This window comes from Heptranchias perlo, chromosome 16 (assembly GCF_035084215.1).
Source record: "Heptranchias perlo isolate sHepPer1 chromosome 16, sHepPer1.hap1, whole genome shotgun sequence".
Classification (NCBI taxonomy): Eukaryota; Metazoa; Chordata; class Chondrichthyes; order Hexanchiformes; family Hexanchidae; genus Heptranchias; species Heptranchias perlo.
In genome coordinates this window covers 19,479,320-19,505,967 of record NC_090340.1, presented here as the reverse complement: position 1 = coordinate 19,505,967, position 26,648 = coordinate 19,479,320, and positions in this window count along the sequence as shown.

Below are 26,648 nucleotides of genomic sequence, written 5' to 3'. Positions count from 1 at the left end.
CCCCAGAAGCATGGGGCCTTGCAAAATGGAGTATCACAAGTTGGCAATTCATCATCTAGTCATAATAATATACACATAACCAAAACTTCCTGTCTACATAAGTTACAAAAGCTTCAGTATTGTTGTCATTCTTAAGTCGAAATGTTAACGTTTTAGAGTGCTGCTGCAGCAGAATCCTTTGATTTAGTCTAGTGATAAATATAATAAAGGGAATTCAAGCCCAACTATAATCCTGCCGCCCCCGCCCATTAAACACTTGAAGACACAGGGCAGTACACTCTATTAAGTGCGCTAAACACCACTAGGGAAAAACTTTCTCCACTGTTAGGCTTTTCAAAGTCCATCACTGCAGTTATCACTGGAAGCACAACCATTCCCAGGAATAGCCAAGGATCTTATCTCCTGGTTACTATGGAAGAGAAGGTGAGCCATTACCCTCCCACACAAAATGTCTTCCTTTTCTCATTAGTTATTATTTTGGATCATACTGGCCCACCTGAGACAATCATGCTTATCTTGAGATGAAATTATTCCTAACTGTAATAATTAGTATATTAGGATTTAATATTGTATGCAGAAGTCTGAATAGGGAAACAAGTGAGTTAGCAAAGTTCTAGTCAGCAGTAGGACTTATACAAGGTGAGGATGGAAGTGAGAGAAAGTTGTGGCCGACAAGAATCTTGTGCAGATTATTGTGCGCTGTACAGGATAGAACAGACTATTGATGGAAGTTAGATTATGTTTCTCTCTCCACATATGCTGCCCAACCTGCTGAATGTTTCCAGCATTTCTGTTTTTATTTTACATTGTTTGGTTTTGATCTTGTTCCATTAACTTTCCTGGAGTCTCAGTTTTTAACTCCTAGAAATCCACTGATCCCACACAATTTGACTCCATGACTGCCAGGATAAGGGTTAATTCAGACATTCTTCTTACTATATGGGCCTGATATTAGGAGGGAGGCAGGTTGCCAGTGGGCGTTCAACTGGGCACATACTTAAGAAAAGACATACTTGCTCTCGAGGCAGTACAAAGAAGGTTCACTCGGTTAATCCCGGGGATGAGGGGGCGGACGTATGAGGAGGGGATGAGTAGATTGGGACTCCACTCATTGGAGTTCAGAAGAATGAGAGGCGATCTTATTGAAACATATAAGATTGTGAAGGGGCTTGATCGGGTGGATGCGGTAAGGATGTTCCCAAGGATGGGTGAAACTAGAACTAGGGGGCATAATCTTAGAATAAGGGGCTGCTCTTTCAAAACTGAGATGAGGAGAAACTTCTTCACTCAGAGGGTAGTAGGTCTGTGGAATTTGCTGCCCCAGGAAGCTATATCATTAAATAAATTTAAAACAGAAATAGACAGTTTCCTAGAAGTAAAGGGAATTAGGGGTTATGGGGAGCTGGCAGGAAATTGGACATGAATTTAGATTTGAGGTTAGGATCAGATCAGCCATGATCTTATTGAATGGCGGAGCAGGCTCGAAGGGCCGATTGGCCTACTCCTGCTCCTATTTCTTATGTTCTTATGGGTAACCCGCCCACTAAAATCGATGGGTTCCCCACACGATCGTAAGTAAATTGAAGCCTCTTACCTTGGCTTCCAGATTTCGCTATGGAAAGCTGCTCAGTGGGCGGACTGCACACCCGCATCATAGGCTGTGAGCTGGAAGAGCCCTATTTAAAGGGGCAGTCCTCCATTGACTGATGCTGCTCCCAGGTTTAATGATGCCTCACTCCAAGTCTTACTGGATGGGGTGAGGAGGAGAGGAAGGACAGAGATCTTCTCCCCGATGGACCGGAGGAAGTGGCCTGCCTCTGCCACCACGAAGGCCTGGCTTGAGGTGGCAGAGGAGGTCACCAGCACCACCACCAACTCCGTCTGCCACATCACCGCCCCCACCCCACATCTCCTTCTGCACTGCCAACACTACTCTATCACATCACTCCTCACACCCACTCAAAGCTCATCCTCATCTTACCTGCACTTACTCACCTCGCCAGTACTCATCCTGCCACTACCACTCAACCCAATCCTCATACAATCTCATGGCTCTGTCTCATACTCACCCTCTCGTGCATCTCTTTCACGGTCAGCCTCACCCCACCTGCCACTACTTTTGCTGCAGCCACAGGGCATGCATCACATATGTGCAGTGGGAAGCGTAAGGCAAATGTGTCATGAGCATGAAGGGAATGCACAAGGGTGTTTGAGGGTTTGTCATGGTTTTTACTTATATTTGATTTCTGATCAACTCACATTACATATTATACTGTCACCACTACTACCACGTCTTGGCCATTCTTGACTGGCTTGTGCAATAGTGCCCTTTCATGAGGTTCTCCATGAACCCCCTTGATGCCACCCATTGGGTCACCCTACAGTGGGTGTATGTATAGTTGCACGACTACTTTGTGCAGGTGCCTGTTGCGCAGCACTGTGTTGTGTAGCTCCACGTGGCGGAGGTGGACGGCATGCCTGGCGAGGCTGGTGATGTTGCTCATCCTCCAATGGAGTGATGAATGCAGCAATGGACCCCCCCCACCAAACCTGACGTGTGAGTGTGAGGGGGTCCACAAAGTAAGTAAATGTGTTTGGACAGCTGAATTTAGGGGTATGATTTAATAATTTGGAGTGTGGAGACAACGGTGTGGCAGGCAAAACTTTGTCTGAGATGACAGAGTGCCCTGCTGCAATGAATGAGGGTTTACCCCGCACCTGTTAAATGGACCTTTGCAGCTGCCACTGGCTGCTGGCTGCAACACGTTTGTTTAAACAGGGAGTGTTTCCTCCAGCATGGGAAACATGCTCTGGGTAGTCTAAAATCCGAATCCTCCTAAAATCTCCAATTAATGAGGTCTGTAAACGACCTCAAGTACCCAGATAATGATCTTAAGTGGGATCCCGCCGGCTTTGATTGCCGGTGGGAGTCCCGCATGTGGGGGCTGCGCGCGCACCGATTCACGTCATTGGGGAACCCAGAAATGGGTGGGTTGGAGCCGCTCCGGCAATCCCCAATTTTAGGAGCCCCCCCGCCACGAACGCACCCGCTCGGCCATCCGAAAATTGGCCCCTATATTTTGAAAGGTTACATTTCTTACAGTCTCAAGATTTAAGTGTTTACTCAGCTCTTACACAGTGGTCAACCAATGTGGCATATTTTACCAGCAATCTGTAACGTAGTTTTAGTGGTTTGAAGTGGTTTTAAGGTTTTATTTTAACATTTTGTACACCATAATTATTGCTGATGTGCTTTTCTACTTGGCAAAAGTACATTTCTTTAGAAAATGTATACAAACAAGAAATGGTGTAATTTAGAAAATTATTAGAAAGATTTTTTTAGAGTTTGTGGGTGATATTTTGCTTTATTTTCATATTTTAATTATTATACAACAGATATGTTATTGGGGCTGAGGGTGAGATTTTGCTTTATATTTAGATAGTTTGAAGTTATATTTTCCCCTGATGTACCACAAATATGTAAAACATCACTGATGATTATTGTACTTGATGAGAATGTATTTCCTTGGACAACGTACAGGACAATATTGCATATTTATTCCTTTTCTTGCCAATGATAAAATAAAATGGCTCCTTTTACATTGTTGCATCTGTCTGATTCTTTTAGCAATTTTGGGAATCGATGATGATGAAACTGGACCCCAAAAGCAGCATATTTACTCAATTTCATTGAAAACTCCTCTCTATTTTCCACTTGGGACTGAATTATTTTACTTAATATCTGAAGACTTCTTTCTCCCATTAGCAGCAAATAATCAAATACGGAATTTAAAGCCCATCTTAATGGACTATGGGACCATTCCAGTCCCCTAACTATTAACGGGGGTTTGTTTCTTAAATAAAACAATTAAAAACAAAATTCTGTTTGTTAAAAAAAACTTTATTTAAGAATACAGGGCACTAAATTGGGCCGTGTAGTGCCCATTGTTTTGGTACAAAGCGGCCTCTCCGATATCCAAGACGGCGTCTTGGATGCGCACGCATGTTTCCAGCATGACGTGCACTGGACGCCATCTTGGTATAGGAGTTAGCGCAGACGCAGATAACGAACGCTGGAATCATGTAAAGTAGGTAGAAAATGGCTCCAATCAGTGTGCAATGCTGATTTAAAGTGATAGACACCATTTTGGGACTTAACACTCAACTCAACGCACAGTCTTAACCCCAAACATCTGAACGTTTCTTAGAGTGCCTGGAGGACCCCCCAATAGCATTATTTAAAGGGACCATGCAGGATTTACAGGTTAGTGGCTGGATTATTGCTTCTGGCTGCTGAGACATTTGTAACTGTTTTTGGGAGTCTGCTATACTTGAATATTAGGACGTGGGAACATAGCCTAACATTTAGAGCCAGGACGTGCAAGAGTGAAGTTAGGAAATGCTTCTACACACAAAGGGTGGGAGATATTTGGAACGCTCATCTGCAGACGGCAGTTGATGCTGGCTCACTTGTGATAGCTTTCTATGAACCAAGGGTATGAAGGTATATAGGGCTAAGGCGGGTATATGGAGTTCGGTCACAGTTCCACCCTGATCTCATTGAATGGTGGAACACACTCGGCAGGCTAAATGCCACTGCCACTTGCTGCCTCTTGATATCTCCACCTTCTCCTGCAAGAAAGTGGGACGTGTGCCTGGGTGATGTGCCTGTCATGGTTGAATAGCTGCCAGTGTGTGTGGCCTGTGAGTTGTGGGTGGGCAGCTTGAAACAGTGGTAATGTGTAAGGGTGAGAGGAAGCATCTGGTTGGAAGAATTGAGTACTGATGGAAAGAGTTTGTTGGTATGTGGGGGATGGGGGGTGCAGTGTGTGGTGCAGTTGGTAGGAGATGCCACTTGACAGTTGACATCACCCATCTTGACCACTCATGTCAAAGCATTGAACTTCTTCCTGCACTGCATCCATGTTCATGATACTGCGTGCCTGGCATTGACTTCATCCCCCGCTGCCTCCCACTGTCTTTTGGATATATGTCGGAGGGGCCTCTTCCCACCCCCCGCCCCCTCCATCCCCGTGCAGATGGAGGATGTCCCTCCTTCTGTCCACCTCTTGCACCAAGGTCTCTAGTGCATCAGCAGAGAACCTTGGTGCACGCACTCTTGCAGGCCTGGTACAAACTCAGATCGGCAGATTGGTGAGGTCTGGCGTGCAGATTGGAGGATGTGGGATTTAGTAGTGCGCAACCTTTATTCAATGTTTTAACATAACTCATCGGTGTGTAAACAGAGGAATGGGATCTGCATCTGTGTTTGACGTGTGCGATGTCTGATCTCCGTTCAGACAGTAGACTGTTATTTTCAGCATATAACAGGTACCAGCTCCCTTTAAGAGATTTCTAAGAAACATCCTCCCTTTAAGAGATTGCGCTCCCTCCGGTGGCTGAAAGCACAAATTGCATTGATTCCAGGTGCAAGGCCTGGAATGGAACGCTGATTGCAGGTAAGTCCTCAGGTGGGCCGAAACTTGCATCCTGCCTGCGCAGGGACCATTGGGCGCGGGGTAATGGCACATCATGATACCTGGCCCCTATCGAATTTTTCCCCCTCAATTTTTAAAAAATCCCTCTGCTGCCTTTTGAGGATTATTGGGCACCATGTTGTGCCCTCGTCCCAACTAACTGTGGTTTTCCCCATGTTCTTCCAGCTCCCTTTCTTTAAACTGTGATTTTCCTTGCCCTAGTTCATCTGCCTTGGTTTCACTTTGTTATTATCAACCCACAATCTGACATTTCCCCCCTGGCAATCTTCTTTCACTTTGCTCTTTAATTCTGTCCTCATATTTCCCAGATTTGCTGGTGCATTCTCTTTATTAACTGCTGCTATTCTCTCCAATTGTTTCTCTCTGCATTCGATTACTCCTTTACACCTATTTCTCTCTCCATCAGGATTCTCTTCACGCCACTTTATGTCTGTTTCAGTGTTGTCTACTTACAAGGTTCCATTCTTTCCTTCACTCACTGAGTGCAGCAGTACGTCAAGTAGCAGCAAAAATATTACAAGATAAAAGGAGCTGCGGTGATTGGTGGGATGGGACTCTCCAAATATTTGAAATATCTGCTTTTCATCCACGAGTGTGGGCAAGTGGACAAACGGGTGTAAATGCTGATGTCCATATGAATGTGGGCCTTAGCCCTGTAGTTAATCCATAGACTGAAGCTTTGCTGTAGCCTGTTCTCTGAAACAGTTCAAGGCCAACCAAATGCTTGAAGCTTGAATCTAATGTGTCAGGTGTCATTTTGGAGGAGGGGCACAATACTTCCTAGATACAAAACTCCCAGAAATTTCACCAACTGTGCCTGAGATCAGACACAGTTGAAGGGTCTCCTATGCACCCGGTTCTCGAGGCACTGGCACTTGTGCTTTCCCCTGAATGGAAGACTTTCATATTGGAAACCAGGAGTGTGCACTGAAAGCTGAGTAAACAGAGCACCCTCTGAAACTGGTGACCCTACAGAGCATTTCAGGCCTGGATATTACCAATCTTCTGAATAGTCCACAAAGAAAATGATAACTGAAATGTTACAAATATTTGATTAGCAGAGATACCCACTAAGGCAGTGATGTTCTTACTTGGTTATTCTGGTGGATGGATAAAATAACACAGGAATTGTTAGGTACAGGGAACAAGCCTGAATCATTTTCAGAGATAAATCCCTCCTTTGTATCACATTCCCCAGTCTCATTTCTCAACAGAAACACATCAATTTCTCTCTTAAATCCATTTCTACTATCCACTTCAAGGGCCTTCCCTAGTGATTTATTCCATAGCTTTATTACTCTTTGAGTGAAACAGGTCCTACCTAACTTCTTACTCCTAACTTCCAAACTTTTAACTTGTGACCCCTTGTTTTTGAACCCTTCAGCATAGTGGACAATTTGCCTTGATGATATTATTACTTCCCTTCATAAAACTTCAATGAGTTTATCTTGAAATCTCCATTCCACAAAATCTAGTCCAACTTCTTCAACCCTTGCTCGTAACTTAAATCGCTGATATCTGGAATTAATTTTGCTGCTGGTCTCTGCACCTTGTCAAGGCCAACACCAATGATTAAGTGACCGGGACTGAACATAGTACCTCAGGTGAAGTCTGACCAACATCTTATACAGCAACTTCTTTTGATTCTACTCAACTGCAACCTAGGAACTTATTGAATTATTTTTATTGCAGCTAAGGTAAGATTTATCTACCATATCCCAATATGTCTTTCCTAATCAGCCCTTTGTACCACTGTTCTATTTAACACATACTCCCTCTTCTGGCCTTTTGCTCCTATATTATTTTATTCTGATCATCTTGAATTGTATTTGCCACCTCCTGGCCAGTTACCAAAAAGGAACTAAATCCTGTTGAATCTGGTTGCATTGTCCCTCATTATTTGCCCTCCTTCTGACTTTTCTATCTTCTGCAAACTTGGAGGTTTCAGATTTCATGAATAGAAACGCAGAATATTTTTTAAAAGGTGAGAGACTAAGAAATGTTGGTAGTCAGAGGAATTTGGGAGTTCTTGTACATGAATCACAGAAAGTTAACATGCAGGTACAGCAAGCACTTAGGAAGGCAAATGGTATGTTAGCCTTTATTGCAATGGGGTTGGAGTACAGGAGTAAGGATGTATTGCTGCAATTATATAGGGCTCTGGTGAGACCACACCTGGAGTACAGTGTACAGTTTTGGTCTCCTTACCTAAGGATGAATATACTTGCCTTAGAGGGGGTGCAATGAAGGTTCACTAGATTGATTGAGAAGGTTGTCCTATGAGGAGAGATTGAGTAGAATGGACCTATATTCTCTGGAGTTTAGAAGAATGAGAGGTGATCTCACTGAAACGTATAAAATTCTTAGAGAGCTTGACAGGATAGATGCTGAGAGACTGTTTCCCCTGGCTGGAGAGTCTAGAACTAGGGTTCATAGTCTCAAGGTAAGGGGTCGGCCATTTAGGCCTGAGATGAGGAAAAATTTCTTCACTCATAGGATTGTGAATCTTTGGAATTCTCTACCCCAAAGGGCTGCGGATGCTCAGTTCTTGGGTATATTCAAGACTAAGATCGATGGATATTTGGACACCAGGGGAATTAATCAAAGGATATGGGATTGGGCGGGAAAGTGAAGTTGAGGTAGAAGATCAGCCATGATCTTACTGAATGGCAGAACAGGCTTGAGGGACCATAGGGCCTGCTCCTGCTCCTAGTTCTTATGTTCTTATAATCCATTAAATATATATAGCGTGATATTGGGTCCCAGGGATCACTCTTGGTGCACTCTGCTCATAACCTCTTTCCAACCTGAAAAGTTCCCATTATGACGACTTTCTGTTTCCTATTTTAGGTCAGTTCTCTATTTAGTACCAGAATTGACTTCTGTTCCATGACTCCTTATGTTAGCTGTTGATCATCATTGTGGAACCCTATCAAAGACTTTGTGAAAATCCAAGCATGTAATATCCATCAGAACTTCCAATGATGCAACAATCTTCACATTGTCCACGTGAAAAGACACCTTGCTGAGTCAGCGGAAAATCTGTTGGCAATTTATGAAAAGTCAGCCCGTTGTCTTTCTTATTTGCTGTTCCTTCTTAAATTTGATGAGATTAACTGCCTCAGCTGAGATCAAGTAATTCAGCACAGAAGGGCAATCAAATCTGTGATCGCTCCCGGCAGCACTCTCCAGAACTGATCTCACCACACTTTGTGGGGTCAATGGGAGGGCAACTCATTAACATGAGGATGCATGTGCTACTTTGGATGTGTCTCTGGTGCCCCCCCTGCTCCACGCCAACAGGAACTTCAGCATCTGGGTTTCCAGGAATGCTCGCCTCCCCACTCCAATCCCGGCACTAGGCCCCTGAGCTAGGGCGACAATCAATGAATTTTTTTTAAACAAACATTTGGTACCTCTTCAGGGGTCCAGGCCACTTGCCAGGGCTGGACCCGATCAGTGGGAACCACACACGCCCTTGTGGAGGCCGCTATGCCTCCATTCATTTGGTGTACTGGCAGTCTCACAAACACTGAGCCCCAACTGTGGAGCGGAGCAGGAACTCCTGCTTAAGGTGTCCCCACCCTGGCCCATTATTTGCCTTGAAGTTCCACTGCTTACAAGATACAGAGGAAACAAACTCTGTGGAACCCCCCCCCCCCAGAATTCCAGTCCCTAATTGTTTTTCTCTTAGCACTGCCTCACTATGAGACAGTTGTTACCGCCTTAATTACTTGCCAAAGATGAGGAGCTGTGCTCTTCACACACGATTACCCAAAGTATAAAATATTAGTCAGTGCACAAGATCGAGCAGAAAAAAATTCCAGTGCACCTGGATTTTGAAATATTCTGTGGATGGATTTTCAGTTTTGACTATTTGAGCTCTTTAGATCAGAGCCAGGAGGGAAACAAGATAGAGTTAGGCCTCAATATCACAGCAAGTTTGAACAAGGTTTGATTGTGATGATTTATCACCGACTTTATTACAAAGTATGTCGCATCTGACAAATATACGGATACAAATAAGCAGTTGTTACAGATTTCTATTAAATTTCTAATTATTACAGAAATGTATGCTGCTATAAATACTGTATAAGCAATGCACACAATAACTTCACTAGGAAGTAAACTAATATAAAACTATGGAAAAATAAAAAGAAACTTGCACATTTCCCATGACATTGCTCATAGTGAGTCAGAATATAATTTTGTGTAATGAGAGGAGCATTATACCGTGTAACACACAGTGGAATATATAATTGATCTCCCATGGTATTGGTCACAGACTCCAACTTTAATTCGGTCAGGATGAGAAGATAAGTGGAGATGATTGGTGCAGCCAAAGTGCAAAGGGGTGGGCTTGTTTTGATTGACATAGAATCCAGCCAATTAGGAGGAACCAGAAAAATTTCAGCCAAGTATTCCAAAATGTGAAGACACATTTTGGGATTTACAGCACTGTACAGACACTTCTGTGAATAAGCATTTTATTCCAAATTGTTTAACTTTTTACTTGTTATAAATGTAGTTGTTACTTTTATCATAAATTTTCAGGTAGTTGAAAAATTGAAGATGACGGTTCAAACCAAGTTTGGAAATTTAGTTAAACAATTTGGTTGCTTTCTGCTACTTTCTAGTTTGGAATTTGTAGCTTTCAAACAAATTGAACAATTTGATTGCTCAGCTTTCTGCTGCTTAGTACTTACTGATTAAATGGAACTGATTTTGATTTGTTCGTGTTACACCAAGTATTTGATTGGTAATTTAACGGATAACTCCTCATTTCAACCAATCACTCTTTTTTGTCCTATGGGGTGTGATCTGATGATGCATGCTAGGTGCAAGTTGCTTAATTATAGATAATGACATTCAAACAAATGCCCTTCCAAGCAAAGAGATATTGAAAATTATTGTGCTGATTTCTAGGGCATGCTGAAACCACAAATGTAGCAACAAACTTCAATCATATTTAAAAACTTTACAAACAGCGAGACTCTTTGAGAAGAGCTTGTTTTTGAAACGAGTTAGAAAAGTGAATGGAGCATTTTCAGCTCTGTAGAGAATTTAGGGTCTTTCCCAGAGATTCATGGAGCTGTTCGATAGTTCAGGCAAAGAAAGCAACCTGACGCGGTAGTTTTGTGCATCAAAGTGATTCTTTAGTTACTAATTTAAAAAGAGCACATAGCAAGCATGAAGCAACTCAAGTAATCCAAGGATTACTCTACCCGATAATACAAGTGGGGGTTCGCAACGTTCCTTACTTAATGATTTAAAAGAGCACATGAGCAGGCACAAAGCAAAGTGAGCAAGTAACGGATTACAATCTTATGCATCAAAGCAGTTGTTTAGGTCAAAGCAGTCACTTAGTTCCAAAAGTAGGGAGTTGATTACTGTGGTAACAGATGATATGTCTCATCAAGGTTTGTCTTTTCATCAAAGTTTAGAGACAAAGTAGTTTGGTCAAAGCTCAGAATCAAAGGGGGAAAAATTGGATAGGGCTTGTTTTTGGGCGGGAGTAGCACGATCCGCTATTACCCCGCACCCAATGGTCCCAGTGCAGGCAGGACGAGTCAGTCCTGAGGACTTCCCTGCAATCTGCGTTGGAAATCAGCGTTGAATGAGGATTCCATGCAATTTGCACTTTCCACCAGCAGGGGGAAGCTCCAATCTCTTAAAGGCAGGTTGTCTGTTAGAAATCTCTGAAAGGTAGCTGGCACCTGTTATTTGCTGAATATAACAGCCTGCTGACTGCACCAAGTTTGAACAGAGATCAGACATCGCACACATAAAGCATAGATGCAGGTCCCATCCCTATTTTTACATACTGATGAGTTATGTTAAAACATTGGATAAAGGTTGCACACCACTAAATCCCACATCCTCCAATCTGCATACCAGACCTCACCAATCTGCCGATCTGAGACTCTGTGCACAAAGGTTCTCTGCTGATGCACCAGAGGCCTTGGTGCAAGAGGTGGACAGAAGGAGGGACATCCCATATCCGCGGGGGGAGGGGGGAGCAAGTGGCGCTCCAGACATACACCCAAAAGGCAGTGGGAGGCAGTAGGGGATGAAGTCAATGCCAGGTGCACAGCATCATGAACATGGATGCAGAACAGGAAGAAGTTAAATGCTTTGACACGAGTAGTCAAGATGAGTGAAGTCAACTGTCAAGTGGCATCTCCTACCGACTACAACACTAGCTGCATCCACTGCTCCTCGCACTACACCCCCCATCACCCACATACCAACAAACTCTTTCCATCAGTACTCAACCCTCTCACCCTTACACATTGCCACCATTGCAAGCTGCCCACCCACAACTCACAGGCCACACCCACTGGCAGCTATTCAACCATGATAGGCACATCACCCAGACACACGTCCTGCTTTCTTGCAGGAGAAGCTGGCACATATCAGGAGGCAGCAAGTGGCGGTGGCATTTTGCCCCTCGAGCCTGTTCCACCATTCGATCAGATCAGAGTGGACCTGTGACCTAACTCCATATACCCGCCTTAGCCCCATATCCCTTAATACCCTTGGTTCACAGAAATCTATCAATCTCAGATATAGAATTTACAATTGAGCTAGCATCAACTGCCGCTTGCAGAAGACTGTTCCAAACTTCTCCCACCCTTTGCGCATAGAAGCATTTCCTAACTTCGCTCCTGCACGTCCTGGCTCTAAATGTTAGGCTATGTCCCCGCGTCCTAGTATTCAAGTGCAGCAGACCTCTAAAAACAGTTACAAATGTCTCGGCAGCCAGAAGCAATAATCCAGCCACTAACCTGTAAATCCTGCATGGTCCCTTTAAATAGCGCTGGTGGGGGGTCCTCCAGGCACTCTAAGACACGTTGAGATGGTTGGGGTTAAGAATGTGCGTTGAGTTGAACGTTAAGTCCCAAAATGGTGTCTATCACTTTAAATCAGCGTTGTACATAGTTTGAAGCCATTTTCTCCCTACTTTACATGATTCCAGCGTTCGTTATCTGAGCCTGCGCTAACTCCTATACCAAAATGGTGTCTGGCGCACGTCACGCTGGAAACGTGTGTGCGCATCCAAGACGCCATCTTGGATGTCGAAGAGGCCATGTCGCGCCGAAACAACGGGCACTACGCGGCCCAATTTAGCGCCCAAAATCTTTTATCAAAGTTCAGAAACAAAGTCTCATTGGAGGAACTCATGCTGCAGTCGTTAGCTCTTGAAGCTTCTTCCAGCTTCTCCGATGTTGTCTGTTGTCTGTCGTTTTGACTGCTACGATGTCTTATCTTTATATGCTGTTGAGTGAATAGTTGTTAACCAAGTTACGAGAAAACCCAATTTGTCCGTAGCATTAAGATGGATGGCTGGTTGGACTACTCATGGACTGTATGACTTCCTTATATCCTCCTTTCTACTTGAAGCCAGGTGTCCTATCAGTTCTTTGTCTTTTGCAATTGTTGTTGACATTGAAAACCTTTTGGAAGCTTCTCCTTATCAGTTGTTAGTGAAAGTCGACTGTTTCTGTATTGTATTGCTCCTGCAGTATTAAACTGATGTCCAACTGTCCAGTTTAAATGTCTGCACTTCACTGTTTAGCAATTGTTCATTTATACTCTAATGTACAGGGCAAGTTAACCGTTGCTTTCAAATGTACTGTAAATGTACTATCCAAGTGAATGTCCAAATCCTTAAAGGGACTGGTTAACCCTGTATGTTGAATCGTCCAGTAGTTCAAAATAGTAAAATTGGGTTTGATCCAATGTCCAAAATCCTTACACCTCTTCTCTATTCTATGTTCATGATGTGTAACTCGATATTTGGTCTTTGGATGGTCGTTTTATAGCACAGTACCACAAGAATATGAAAAATCCTGGAAAGATTTTTAAAAATTACATCTAGTCATTAATTACACCGTTTAATGTTAATTACACATTTAGTATTTACCTACACAAACTGGCTTAAATATTGAATCAGCTAATTTTTTAGAGTTGGTGCAAATGTAAGTCTCATGAGGAATGAGGGAAAGGTCCCCTTTGGGTGCAGGGTTATTCTTTGCCACATAATAAAAAAAACCTTCACAATTATTTCCCTGTGTTTTCAAAGAAATTATTCCATGAAGTAAATTCAATTAATAAAATTACACTAACATTCTAATCATTGACTATTTATTACCATTGCTTAACTGCGAATACATATATATAGCACTATATCTAACAAAACTCGTGCTTTGACTAACCTTGCAAGGAATTTAAGATGGAGAACAGGTACATTTGAACCACGTGTAGTGGTCCATATGAAAAGAAAGCCAAAGCCCAGGTTGTGCCCAATAAGCAGCACAGACCAAGGACTGCCCATAGGTCCTTCCAGACAGATCTTTTCTCATGTCTGCTCTCTCTTTGCACATAAATGAGCTTGGTACAGACAGTGATTAACATTGCTGTGTTCCCAAAGCATATAATGCTGAAATAGCCACAGTTTGTAACATAATGGACCAAATTGTTTGTTATCCAACACCTGTTGAAAAGAAAGAAGCCTTGAAGTATTCATCATGAAGCTTTGCTTTTGATTTCATGTACCATTGCATGTCATGTTTCTAACTAGCGCCTGACAAGTTAACTTCCAATGAGATGCCAACTTTTGGACTAATTCTTGTTCCTAACATGGACACTGCAAACTGTCTTGTAGTGTATCTGGGTTCTTAGACAGGTGAACGCTACACTTCAATTTTAGTCTTCAACCTAATCATTTTCTTATAAGTTCAGATCTAGTGCAGATTTATAACAGGAACAGAAGACAGATTATTTAAGCAGGTACATGACAAGTGGGCAATTTAACTTCCTCACACAATATACCACATGTTGCTTTACAAGCAAATCGTCACAACTATTGAGATTTACTCTGTGATGAAGTGGCAGAAATTGCGCAGTGTTTCACAATCTAACACTGAGTCATTTAATTCTTGTTCCAGCTGCAAAGAACACGGAGTAATCACTTACTGTTCCATGCAGCTTTTTAATTAAATCATCCCCTTCCCTCCCCCTCCTCTCCCTAAGATGTTGACTCCTTGCTAGTTAACAGTTGCACAGACACTGGTCACCCTCCAATATCCTGCCTTTGACAATGAGTACCAATAGGCTATTTGACTCTAGGATACATCACAGATAAGCTTAATCCTGTCTTCACCCGAGGTCCATTCCCAGCAGTGCTCACTGGATACCCATCAGAAGCAGGAACAATGGCAGATTTTCCTCTAACCATTAGGGTGCTGAGGCAAGTTGTAGCACAGTTGCCACCAACTGACCGAGGGGACTTAAAGGGGTAGATGCTGAGAGGATGTTTCCCCTCGTGGGAGAGACTGGAACTGGGGGACACAGCTTAAAAATAAGGGGTCTCCCATTTAAGACGGAGATGAGGAGAATTTTTTTCTCTCAGAATATCGTGAGTTTGTGGAACTCCCTTCCCCAGAGAGCAGTGGAGGCAGGGTCATTGAATATTTTTAAGGCTGAGTTAGATAGATTCCGGATTGACAAGGGAGTCAAAGGTTATAGTAAGTAGATGGGAAAGTAGGGTTGAGGTCACAATCAGATCAGCCATGATCTTATCAAATGGCAGAGCAGGCTCGAGGGGCCGAATGGCCTACTCCTGCTCTCAATTCGTATGTACGTAAATTTTTATGAAATCAGCTAACTCAGAACAGACCTGGCATTGAACCTGAGAACCTCCTGACCTACATGGCCATGCTACTCAATGGACAAACTTGCTAAGCTTTCAGGGAAGCTCTTCCCACAGCTGTCACTGCAGAAATTCTAGTGACAAGATTTATAGTGGAAGAAAATCGAGTACCATTATCGCTTCTGGCATTTTTACCAAGACCTACATTGGAACAGAGTTGTTTTTGTCCTGGGTTTCAATCACAAACTGGCCATAATTGTCTTTGTTCACTCCGATACATACAAACACCACTGCAGCAGGAATGCCTGTCAATAGGAGAAAATTATTTGCAATCATCACTATATCAACATTTAAAGAATATCAGGGAAAGAAAGGGTTCATTGAGCTGCCAATGCTGGAGAATTGACTATTTTCCATCTTTTGCAACCAATTTCAGTTCAGGAATAGCAGATGTTAGACGCAGAATAAAGCATCCTCGACAAATCTCTTAAAAAAAGGAACATATTTTAAACTCACTATTAACAGTTAACCCAGCTTCACAGTTCCATTTCTGGTAGCAGTTCTCCTTGAGGACTGCCTGAGTGAGATTGATAATTCAGCACCAGCTGCTGCTGAATAATGGGTAGTTTTGTGATGTAAGCTTATACCCAATAAGAACTAGGTTGATTCTGCCTAACTCATTCCACATAAGAACCTAGATATTCTGGTGCCACCGTTGCATCATTGGAAATGTGGCGGGACCACATTCCAAATACCTGGAGACAGGGTCATTAACAAAATAGTGCTGGGTGCCCATGCCAGTAGCAGTGTCCACCCAGTGTTAACAGTGTCAATCTCGGAATGGCACCCTGCCACTTTGGGAGGGGGAGCTAAAGGCCAGTTAAGCAAAAGATTGAAAGCAGCACCTTTTAATCAATTAACGGCTCCAACATTGGCAAGTCCACAATCCAACAGCAGTTGATTCTGCTAGGATTTATTGCTGCTTGCAATGACACATTTATTCCAGAATAGCACCTACACCTGCTCTTAGCAGACATAGGTATTGATAGGCCTATCAGACATGTATCTGGCTCGATTCTCGGAGTGGTCTAGGAGTGCCTCCAGACATGGCCCCACACTGTTGTTGGGACCATAAGACCAGAAGAGATAGGAGCAGGAGTAAGCCATTTGGCCCCGTGAGCCTGCTCTGCCATTTAATGAGATCATGGCTGATCTGATTTTTCCCTCAACTCCACTTTCCTGCCCTTTCCACATATCCTTTGACTCCCTTGCTGATCAAAAATTTGTCTAACTCAGCCTTGAATGTGTTCAATGACTCATCCTCCACAGCTTTTTGGGGTAAAGAATTCCAAAGATTCACCACCCTCTGGGAGAAGAAATTCCTCCTCATTTCCGTCTTAAATGGGCGACCCCTTATTCTGAGACTATGCCCCCCTGGTTTTAGATTCCCCCATGAAGGGTAACATCCTCTCAGCATCCACCCTATCGAGTCCCTTCAGAATCTTGTATGTTTCAATAAGATCTCCTCTCATTCCTCTAAACTCCAATGAGTATAGACCCAGCCTGTTCAATCTTTCCTCATAAGACAAGCCTTCTATACCCGGAATCAACCTAGTGAACCTTCTCTGAACTGCTTCCAATGCAAGTATGTCCTTCCTTAAATAAGGGCACCAGAACTGTACGCCGTACTCCAGGTGTGGTCTCACCAGCACCCTGTACAGTTGTAGCATGACTTCCCTGCTTTTATACTCCATCCCCCTAGAAATAAAGGCCAATATTTTTTTTTAATTCGTTCACGGGATGTGGGCGTCGCTGGCGAGGCCGGCATTTATTGCCCATCCCTAATTGCCCTCGAGAAGGTGGTGGTGAGCCGCCTTCTTGAACCGCTGCAGTCCGTGTGGTGACGGTTCTCCCACAGTGCTGTTAGGAAGGGAGTTCCAGGATTTTGACCCAGCGACAATGAAGGAATGGCGATATATTTCCAAGTCGGGATGGTGTGTGACTTGGAGGGGAACGTGCAGGTGGTGTTGTTCCCATGTGCCTGCTGCTCTTGTCCTTCTAGGTGGTAGAGGTCGCGGGTTTGGGAGGTGCTGTCGAAGAAGCCTTGGCGAGTTGCTCCAGTGCATCCTGTGGATGGTACACACTGCAGCCACAGTGCGCCGGTGGTGAAGGGAGTGAATGTTTAGGGTGGTGGATGGGGTGTCAATCAAGTGGGCTGCTTTATCTTGGATGGTGTCGAGCTTCTTGAGTGTTGTTGGAGCTGCACTCATCCAAGCAAGTGGAGAGTATTCCATCACACTCCTGACTTGTGCCTTGTAGATGGTGGAAAGGCTTTGGGGAGTCAGGAGGTGAGTCACTCGCCGCAGAATACCCAGCCTCTGACCTGCTCTCATAGCCACAGTATTTATATGGCTGGTCCAGTTAAGTTTCTGGTCAATGGTGACCCCCAGGATGTTGATGGTGGGGGATTCGGCGATGGTAATGCCGTTGAATGTCAAGGGGAGGTGGTTAGACTCTCTCTTGTTGGAGATGGTCATTGCCTGGCACTTATCTGGCGCGAATGTTACTTGCCACTTATCAGCCCAAGCCTGGACGTTGTCCAGGTCTTGCTGCATGCGGGCTCGGACTGCTTCATTATTTGAGGGGTTGCGAATGGAACTGGACACTGCACAGTCATCAGCGAACATCCCCATTTCTGACCTTATGATGGAGGGAAGGTCATTGATGAAGCAGCTGAAGATGGTTGGGCCTCGGACACTGCCCTGAGGAACTCCTGCAGCAATGTCCTGGGGCTGAGATGATTGGCCTCCAACAACCACTACCATCTTCCTTTGTGCTAGGTATGACTCCAGCCACTGGAGAGTTTTCCCCGATTCCCATTGACTTCAATTTTACTAGGGCTCCTTGGTGCCACACTCGGTCAAATGCTGCCTTGATGTCAAGGGCAGTCACTCTCACCTCACCTCTGGAATTCAGCTTTTTTGTCCATGTTTGGACCAAGGCTGTAATGAGGTCTGGAGCCGAGTGGTTCTGGCGGAACCCAAACTGAGCATCGGTGAGCAGGTTATTGGTGAGTGAGTGCCGCTTGATAGCACTGCCGACGACACCTTCCATCACTTTGCTGATGATTGAGAGTAGATTGATGGGACGGTAATTGGCCAGATTGGATTTGTCCTGCTTTTTTGTGGACAGGACATACCTGGGCAATTTTCCACATTGTCGGGTAGATGCCAGTGTTGTAGCTGTACTGGAACAGTTTGCCTTCCGGATTACCTGCTGCACCTGTTGACTTTTTGTGTTTCATGTACGAGGACACCCAGATCCCTCTGTATCGCAGCATTTTGTACGATTTCTCCGTTCAAATAATACTTTGCTTTTTTATTTTTCCTCCCAAAGTGGATGACTTCACATTTTCCCACATTATATTCCATCTGCCAAATTTTTGCCCATTCGCTTAACCTGTCACTATCCCTTTGCAGACACTTTGGGCTCGATGTTACCAGGGCTGCGGGTTCACGCGGGGGGGCTATCAGGCGCGTGGGTAACGCGCCCGGTGAAATTAGTCAGCCACCCGCGCGATCGCAGCCAAATTGGATCCACTGACCTTGTCTTCCGGGTTCCCCACTGCTGATCTGCGCGTCGGGCGGGCTGCGCATGCGCTGGAAGATCTGTCAGCTGGAGGAGCTCTATTTAAAGGGGCAGTCCTCCACTGACAGATGCTGCAACAAATAGAAAAAATTACAGCATGGAGCAGTCCAGGGGGAAGGCTGCTCCCAGTTTAATGATGCCTCACTCCAGGTATCAATACATGGGGTGAGGAGGAGGAGGGGGGAGGACAGAGATCTTCCCCCTGGCGGGCGAGAGGAAGCGGCCTGCCTCTGCCACCAGGAAGGCCTGGCTCGAGGTGGCAGAGGAGGTCACCTGCACCACCAACATATCACGCACCTTCATACAGTGCAGGAGGCGCTCCAATGACCTCAGTAGGTCAGCCAAAGTAAGTACACTTACTCATTCCCCTACACTCCATCTGCCACATCACCGCCCCCACCCCACATCTCCTTCTGCACTGCCAACACTACTCTGTCACATCACCCCTCATACCCACTCAAACCTCATCCTCATCTTACCTGCACCTACTCACCTCACCAGTACTCATCCCGCCACTACCACTCAACCCAATCCTCATACAATCTCATGGCTCTATCTCATACTCACCCTCTCATGCATCTCTTTCATCGTCAGCCTCACTCAACCTGCCACTACCTGTGCTGCAGCCACAGGGCATGCATCACATATGTGCAGTAGGCAGCGTAAGGCAAACGTGTCGTGAGCATGAAGGGGATGCACAAGGGTGTTTGAGGGTTTGTCATGGTTTTGACTTATATTGAATTTCTGACCAACTCACATTACATATTATATTGGCACCACTACTGCCACGTCTTTGCGAATCTTGTCTGGTTTGTGCAATAATGCCCTTTCCTGAGGATCACAATGAAGACCCACAACTGATGACACCCATTGTGTCACTGCAGAGTGGTGTAGGTGTATTTGCAGGGCTCTTTTGTGCAGACGACTGAGCGACGTCGGCGATGTCCCTGGTGGCACCCTGGAAGGATGCGGAAGAGAAGTTGTTGAGGGCAGTGGTGACTTTGACAGCGACAGGTAAGAAGATGGTGCTCGGGCCAGCCAGGAGCAGCTTGGCATGAAGGAGGCTGCAGATGTCCACGACTACATGTCGAGTGACTCTGAGCCTCCGTGTGCACTGCTGCTCAGGGAGGTCCAGGAAGCTGAGCCTCGGTCTGTGGACCCTGTGGCAAGGGTAGTGCCCTCTGCGACGCATCTCTCTCTGCGGTAGCCCTCTCTCCTGCTGTACAGGTGGATGTGTCACAGCGCTCTGTTGTGGAGCTTCACGTGTTAGAGGTGGACGGCGTGGATGGCGAGGCTGGTGATGCTGTTCGCCCTCCGAGGAGGTCATGACTGCAGCTACGACGGCCCCCATCCGGAAGATGTACATCTGAGGGGGTCCGCAAGGTAGGTACATGTCTCTGGACCCCGGGGTAAGTGTGCAAGTTGGTGACTTTGATTGTCAGGAGGAGGGTGGTGAGGGCCAAACTTTGTCCCAAGTGAGAGTGGTCTCCTGCAATGAGTGAGGGTCTCCCCCCCCACCTGTCAAATGGACCTTTGCAGCTGCCACAGGCTGACAGCTGCAACATGTCCATTTGAACTGGGAGTGTTTCCCCCAGTATGGGAAACAGTCCCAGTTTGCTATAAAATCCCACCCCTCCTCACATAATCCCTTAATCAGGTCAGTTAATGACCTGAACAAGCAAGATAAATATTGTCAAGTGGCATCCCGCTGGCTTTAATTGCCTGCGGGATTCCCACCAGCGGGGGCTGCGCACACACACCGGCGCGTCAGTGGGCAACCCGGAAGTGGGCGGGTTGGAGCCGGGCTCCGGTCCCGCTCCGGGATTCTCCGATTTTCGGAGCCCCCCCGCCAGGAACGCACCCGATAGCGGGTGCTAAAATGTTGCCCGTTGTGTCCTCTTCGCAACTTGCTTTTCCACCTATCTTTGTATCATCAGCAAATCTGGCCACAAGGCACTCTGTTCCGTCATCCAAGTCATTGATATATATTGTAAATAGTTGAGGCCCCAGCACTGAGCCCTGCGGCACCCCATTAGTTACAGATTGCCATTTTGAAAATGACCCTTTTATCCCGACTCTTTGTTTTCTATTAGTTAGCCAATCCTCTATCCATGCCAGTATATTACCCCCAACACCATGAGCTCTTACCTTGTGCAGTAATCTTTTATGTGGCACCTTATCGAATGTCTTTTGGAAATCCAAATATACTGCATCCATTGGTTCCCCTTTATCCACTCTGCCCGTTACTTCCTCAAAGAACTCTAATAAATTTGTCAGACATGATTTCCCCTTCATAAAACCATGTTGACTCTCCTTGATTGTATTATGAGTCTCCAAATGTCCTGCTACTACTTCCTTAATAATGGATTCTAGCATTTTCCTAATGACAGATGTTAGGCTAACTGGTCTATAGTTACCTGCTTTCTGTCTCACTCCCTTCTTGAATAGGGGTGTTACGTTTGCGGTTTTCCAATCCGCTGGGACCTTTCCAGAATCTAGTGAATTCTGGAAGATTACAACCAATGCATCCACTATCTCTATAAGACCCTCAGATGCAAGCCATCAGGTCCAGGGGACTTGTCAGCCTTTAGACCCATTAGTTTACCTAGTACTTTTTCTCTAGTGATTGTGATTGTTTTTAGTTCCTCCCTCCCCTATGCCCCTTGATTTTCTACTATTATTGGCATGTTATTAGTGTCTTCTACTATGAAGACAGATACAAAATATCTGTTCAATTCCTCTGCGATTTCCTTGTTTTCCATTATTATTTCCCCAGTCTCATCCTCTAAGGGACCAATGTTTACTTTAGCTGCCCTCTTCCTTTTTATATACTTGTAGAAGTTTTTACTGTCAGTTTTTATATTTCTTGCTAGTTTACTCTCATAATTTATTTTCTCCCTATTTATTATTCTTTTAGTCATCCTCCGCTGGTTTTTAAAGTTTTCCCAATCTTTGGGCTTACCAGTAATCTTTGCCATGTTGTATGCTTTTTCTTTTAACCTGGTACCATCCTTTACTTCCTTAGTTAGCCATGATTGGTTCACCCTTTTTGTAGAGTCTTTCCTCCTCACAGGGATATATTTTTGTTGCGAGTCATAAATATCTTTTTAAATGTTTGCCACTGCTTATCCACCTTCATACCATCTAATCTGTTTACCCAGTCCACTTTAGCCAATTCCTTTATAATTGCCCTTATTTAAGTTTAATACAGTAGTTTCAGACCCAAGATCCTCGCTCTCAAACTGGATGTGAAATTCTATCGTGTTATGATCACTGCATCCCAAGGGATCCTTTACTTTGAGATCATTCATTAATCCTGTTTTGTTACCCATTACCAGATCCAAAATGGCCTGTTCCCTGGTTGGTTCCCCGATGTATTGGTCCAAGAAACAGTCCCATATACACTCTATGAACTCTTCCTCAGGGCTATTTTTGCAAATTTGGTTTGTCCAATCTATGTGAAAGTTAAAATCGCCCATGATTATTACATTACCTTTTTTACAAGCCCCCCTTATTTCCTGATTTATATTTTGCCCTATAGTGTAGCTACTGTTAGGGGACCCATATACTACTCCCACAAGTGATTTCTTTCCCTTGCTATTTCTTACCTCCACCCAAATTGATTCGACATCTTGATCTTCTGAACCAAGATTATTTCTCACTATTATACCAATTTTATCCTTTATTAATAGAGCTACCCCACCACCTTTACTTTTTTTCCTATCCTTCCAAAGTGTTAAATAACCCTGAATATTTAGCTCCCAACCTTGGTCACCTTGCAATCACGTCTCTGTAATGGCCACGAGATCGTACCCATTTGTTTCTATTTGTGCCGTCAATTCATCTGTCTTATTACGAATGCTGCGCGCATTCAGATAAAGAACCTTTAATTTTGTCTTTTTACCATTCTTTCCTACCCCGGCCCCATTTGCTAGTGCACTCTTATGTTTGTATGCTCTGTCCCTTCCTGACACACTCTGTTTATCATTACCCCCATCACTACTTCTTTGTCTTTTCTCTTTATCAATCTAAACTTCACCCCACCTGAGCCCTCCCCCACTCTATTTAGTTTAAAGCCTTCTCTACCGCCCTAGTTATTTGATTTGCCAGAACACTGGTCCCAGCGTGGTTCAGGTGAAGCCTGTCCCAACGGAACAGCTCCCTCTTTCCCCAGTACTGGTGCCAGTACCCCATGAATCTAAACCCACTTCTCCCACACCAATCTTTGAGCCACGCATTCATCTCTCTGATCTGATTTATCCTGTGCCAATTTGTTCATGGCTCAGATAATGATCCGGAGATCCGTCCTCTGGAGACCCCCTCTTTCTTAGTCCTACCTATGTCGTTGGTACCTACGTGGACCACGACAACTGGATCCTCTCCCTCCCACTCCAAGTTTCTCTCCAGCCCTGAGGAGATGTCCTTAACCTTGGCATCGGGTAGGCAACACAGCCTTCTGGACTCTCGCTCTTGGCTGTAGAGAACAGTGTCTATCCCTCTAACTATACTGTCGCCGACTACAACCACATTCCTTTTTACTCCTCCCACTTGAATGGCCCCCTGAACCACGGTGCCGTGGTTCCTGCAGTCCCTGCACTGTGGGACACAAGTTGCATAAGCAGAATAAATGTCCATGCCCCCTTGGCCAGAATTTATTGTGCAGGGCAAAAGGGGCAGGCCTCCACTCTCTCTGGGTCTCACCCCATTTTCTGACTCCCCCGCCAGGACTCTGCCTTTTCACTTGATTTCTAGGCTAGGATCTTTACAGCTGGAAAGAAGACAAAGGGGATGAAAATCCTTGCCCCTTCTGCCGCTGTAGCAATGTAAAGCTGCAATGAATGGACGGCCTTCACCTGAATCAAACCATCTTGCGGAGTGGGTAAATAGAGAAGTGGGGAAGGATTTAAATGAATATGGTAATGGGATAGGGAAAATCTAGGTTTGAGATTTGAGAGGGAGAGGGGATTAATAAATCTGTTGGAATACAAAGCGGAAGGTTGCGCTGAAATAAATAGACGACATCGTAGAACAGGTAGAAAAACTTCTGGGAAGGGATGGAGAGCAGCTAAAAGTCATGGTCCATGTTGGAACCAATGACATAGATAGGAGTATGTTTGAAATCTCGCAGAAGGAGTTTAAAAAGTTAGGCACTAGATTGAAAAAAACAAGCTCTCAAGTGAAGCAATCTCAGAGGAGGAAGGGAAAGAAGCTTTGAGGTAGTGAGAGATTAAAAACACTGTTTAGAAGGGACAAAGGATATCAAAAAATTAAATAAGAAAACCAGGGAAACAAATAATGGTCAACATTCCAAAAAGTGGAGTCAGGATTGAGTGGTTTGTATATGAATGTACAAAGCATTCAAAACAAATTTGGAGAGTTAGAAGAATCAGTGTCTACGGAGGGATATGATATACTAGCTGTAATGGAAGTTTGCAGTTAGTAATCCTGTTTATAACATTTTCAGGAAAGATAGGGAGGGGAAAAAGGAGGGGGTTTACCAGTGTTTGTGAAGGATTTTATCACATTGCTGGAACTGATGTGAAGGTAGGAGAACAGTTGCCCAGGAAACATTCAGAGGGCAGGGCAGCTGAGTATCAGGTGGGCCGCAAAGCATAGGTCAGGTGAACAGGTAGGTCAGGAAGTACGCAAGGCGAGCAAGCATTTGGCTACTAAGCACAAGGGATAGCTGCTGAGCAGGTGATCTGGGCAAGCATATTTTGTCCCAGTGGGACCAGCCCCAAGAAAATAGGGCTGGCAGCTGGGTGAACTGTTGGATTGAGAATCATTTGGTGTGAGCCGCAATAAGGCAGGATGGGAATTAATCAGAGCAGGTAGGCAGTCCAGAAAGTGCTCAAAGTATGTGAGTGAATGGCTAGATAGGCCAAAAAGCCCTCAGGGAGTGTGGCTGAGTGAGTATGCAGGCTGAGAAGGACTCAGAGTTGGCAAAATGGAAATTTTATACTGAAAATGTTTTAACTGTACCCCTCTTCTTGGGTCTGTGTCTGAGCACTTACCCAGCCCCCCTGGATTTGGGATGGGAGAGCCAGAAAAGTGCTTGGGGAAGCGTTCTACCATTTTCTTGGGGCTGGGCCCACTGGGACAAAATGTGCTTGCCCATATGTGGCTGGCCATATGCTAATTGTACGCACACGAGGGAAACACAGTCTCTGCTTTGTTCCCCACCATTTGCATTGTTTCACTGTTAATGCAAGGGCCACCTGTTTGGCTGAGGAGTCTAGTGTTCTATAGTCCACAGAAGGGCCCTAAACAGAAGGACCCCAAGAAGGGGAAGTCAAAATTCTCTGCAAACAAAAAATACTGTTTTGCAGGCAACACAGAGATTACTTGCATCTGGATGCTGCAGCAGGCCGGTCACTTCAGAATTCCAACCTCTTTTGGTTGAACACCCTGGCAGATGCTGGTGAGGCCGTCTCCAATATTATAACGACCCGAGGTTGGAAAGACAACTGGGGCCAGGGGATATCTCCAGAGGAAATCTTTGGAAGCCCAGAAGAATTGTATAAGAAATATGGGTATTGGTTTTCTCTGTATCTCTGGAATCATAGAATCATGGAATGATACAACACTGGAAACATTCGGCCCATTGTGCCTGTGCCAGCTATCCACTTAGTCCCACTCCCCTGCTCTTTTCCCATAGCCCTACAAATTTTCCCCCTTCAAGTATTTATCCAATTCTGTTTTGAAAGTTATTATTGAATTTGTTTCCATCACCCTTTCAGGCCGTGCATTCCAGATCATAACTCGCTGTGTACATTTTTTTTCCCTCATGTTGCCTGTGGTTCTTTTGCCAATTACCTTAAATCTGTGTCCTCTGGTTACCAACCCTTTTGCCACTGGAAACAGTTTCTCCTTATTTACTCTATTGAAACCAATCATAATTTTAAACACCTCGATCGAATCTCCCCGTGACCTTCTCTGCTCTAAGGAGAACAATCCCAGCTTCTCTAGTCTCTCCACATAACTGAGGTCCCACATCCTTGGTACCATTCCAGTAAATCTCCTCTGCACCCTCTCCAAGGCCTTGAAATCCTTCCTAAAGTGTGGTGCCCAGAATTGGCTACAATACTCCAGCTGGGGCCTAACCAGTGTTTTATAAAGGTTTAGCATAACTACCTTGCTTTTGTACTCTATGCCTCTATTTATAAAACCAAGGATCCTATATGTCTTTTTAACAGCCTTCTCAACTTGTCCTGCCACCTTCGAACATTTGTGTACATACACCCCAAGGTCTCTTTGTTCCTGCACCCCCTTTAAAATTGTACCATTTAGTTTATATTGCCTCTCCTCATTATTTGTACCAAAATGAATCACTTCACACCTCTATGCATTAAATTTCATCTGTCATGTGTCTGCCCATTTCACCAGTCCGTCTATGTACTCTTGAAGTCTGTTACTATCCTCCTCACTGTTTACTACATTTCCCAATTTTTAGATGTAAGAATATGGTTTAAAACAAGAATACCCCCAGATCACATAGCGCCAATTATCTTAGCAAGAGGGCGGATGTTAAAGAGGGATGAAGTTCAACATCCGTGTGAGAAGGATAACTTGCAGAAATCCAAGAGGTCATTGAAAGAATGCTGAGGCATTAGAATGATAAAAATAACCAAAGTCAGGAGACAGTCCGTACCAGATAGTTGCTAAGAAACCACCTACCCCAAGACCTGATAACAATGAAAGCTACGTATATAGTAGACATGGCGGGAGCCATGCAAGGCCGTAAAAGGGGGCTATACTCAGATAAGAGGGTCCTGCACATTCCTAAGTGGAACAAACAATTTATGCAGCAGAGATAAGGAATGAGGTAGCCATGCTAATATGGTACA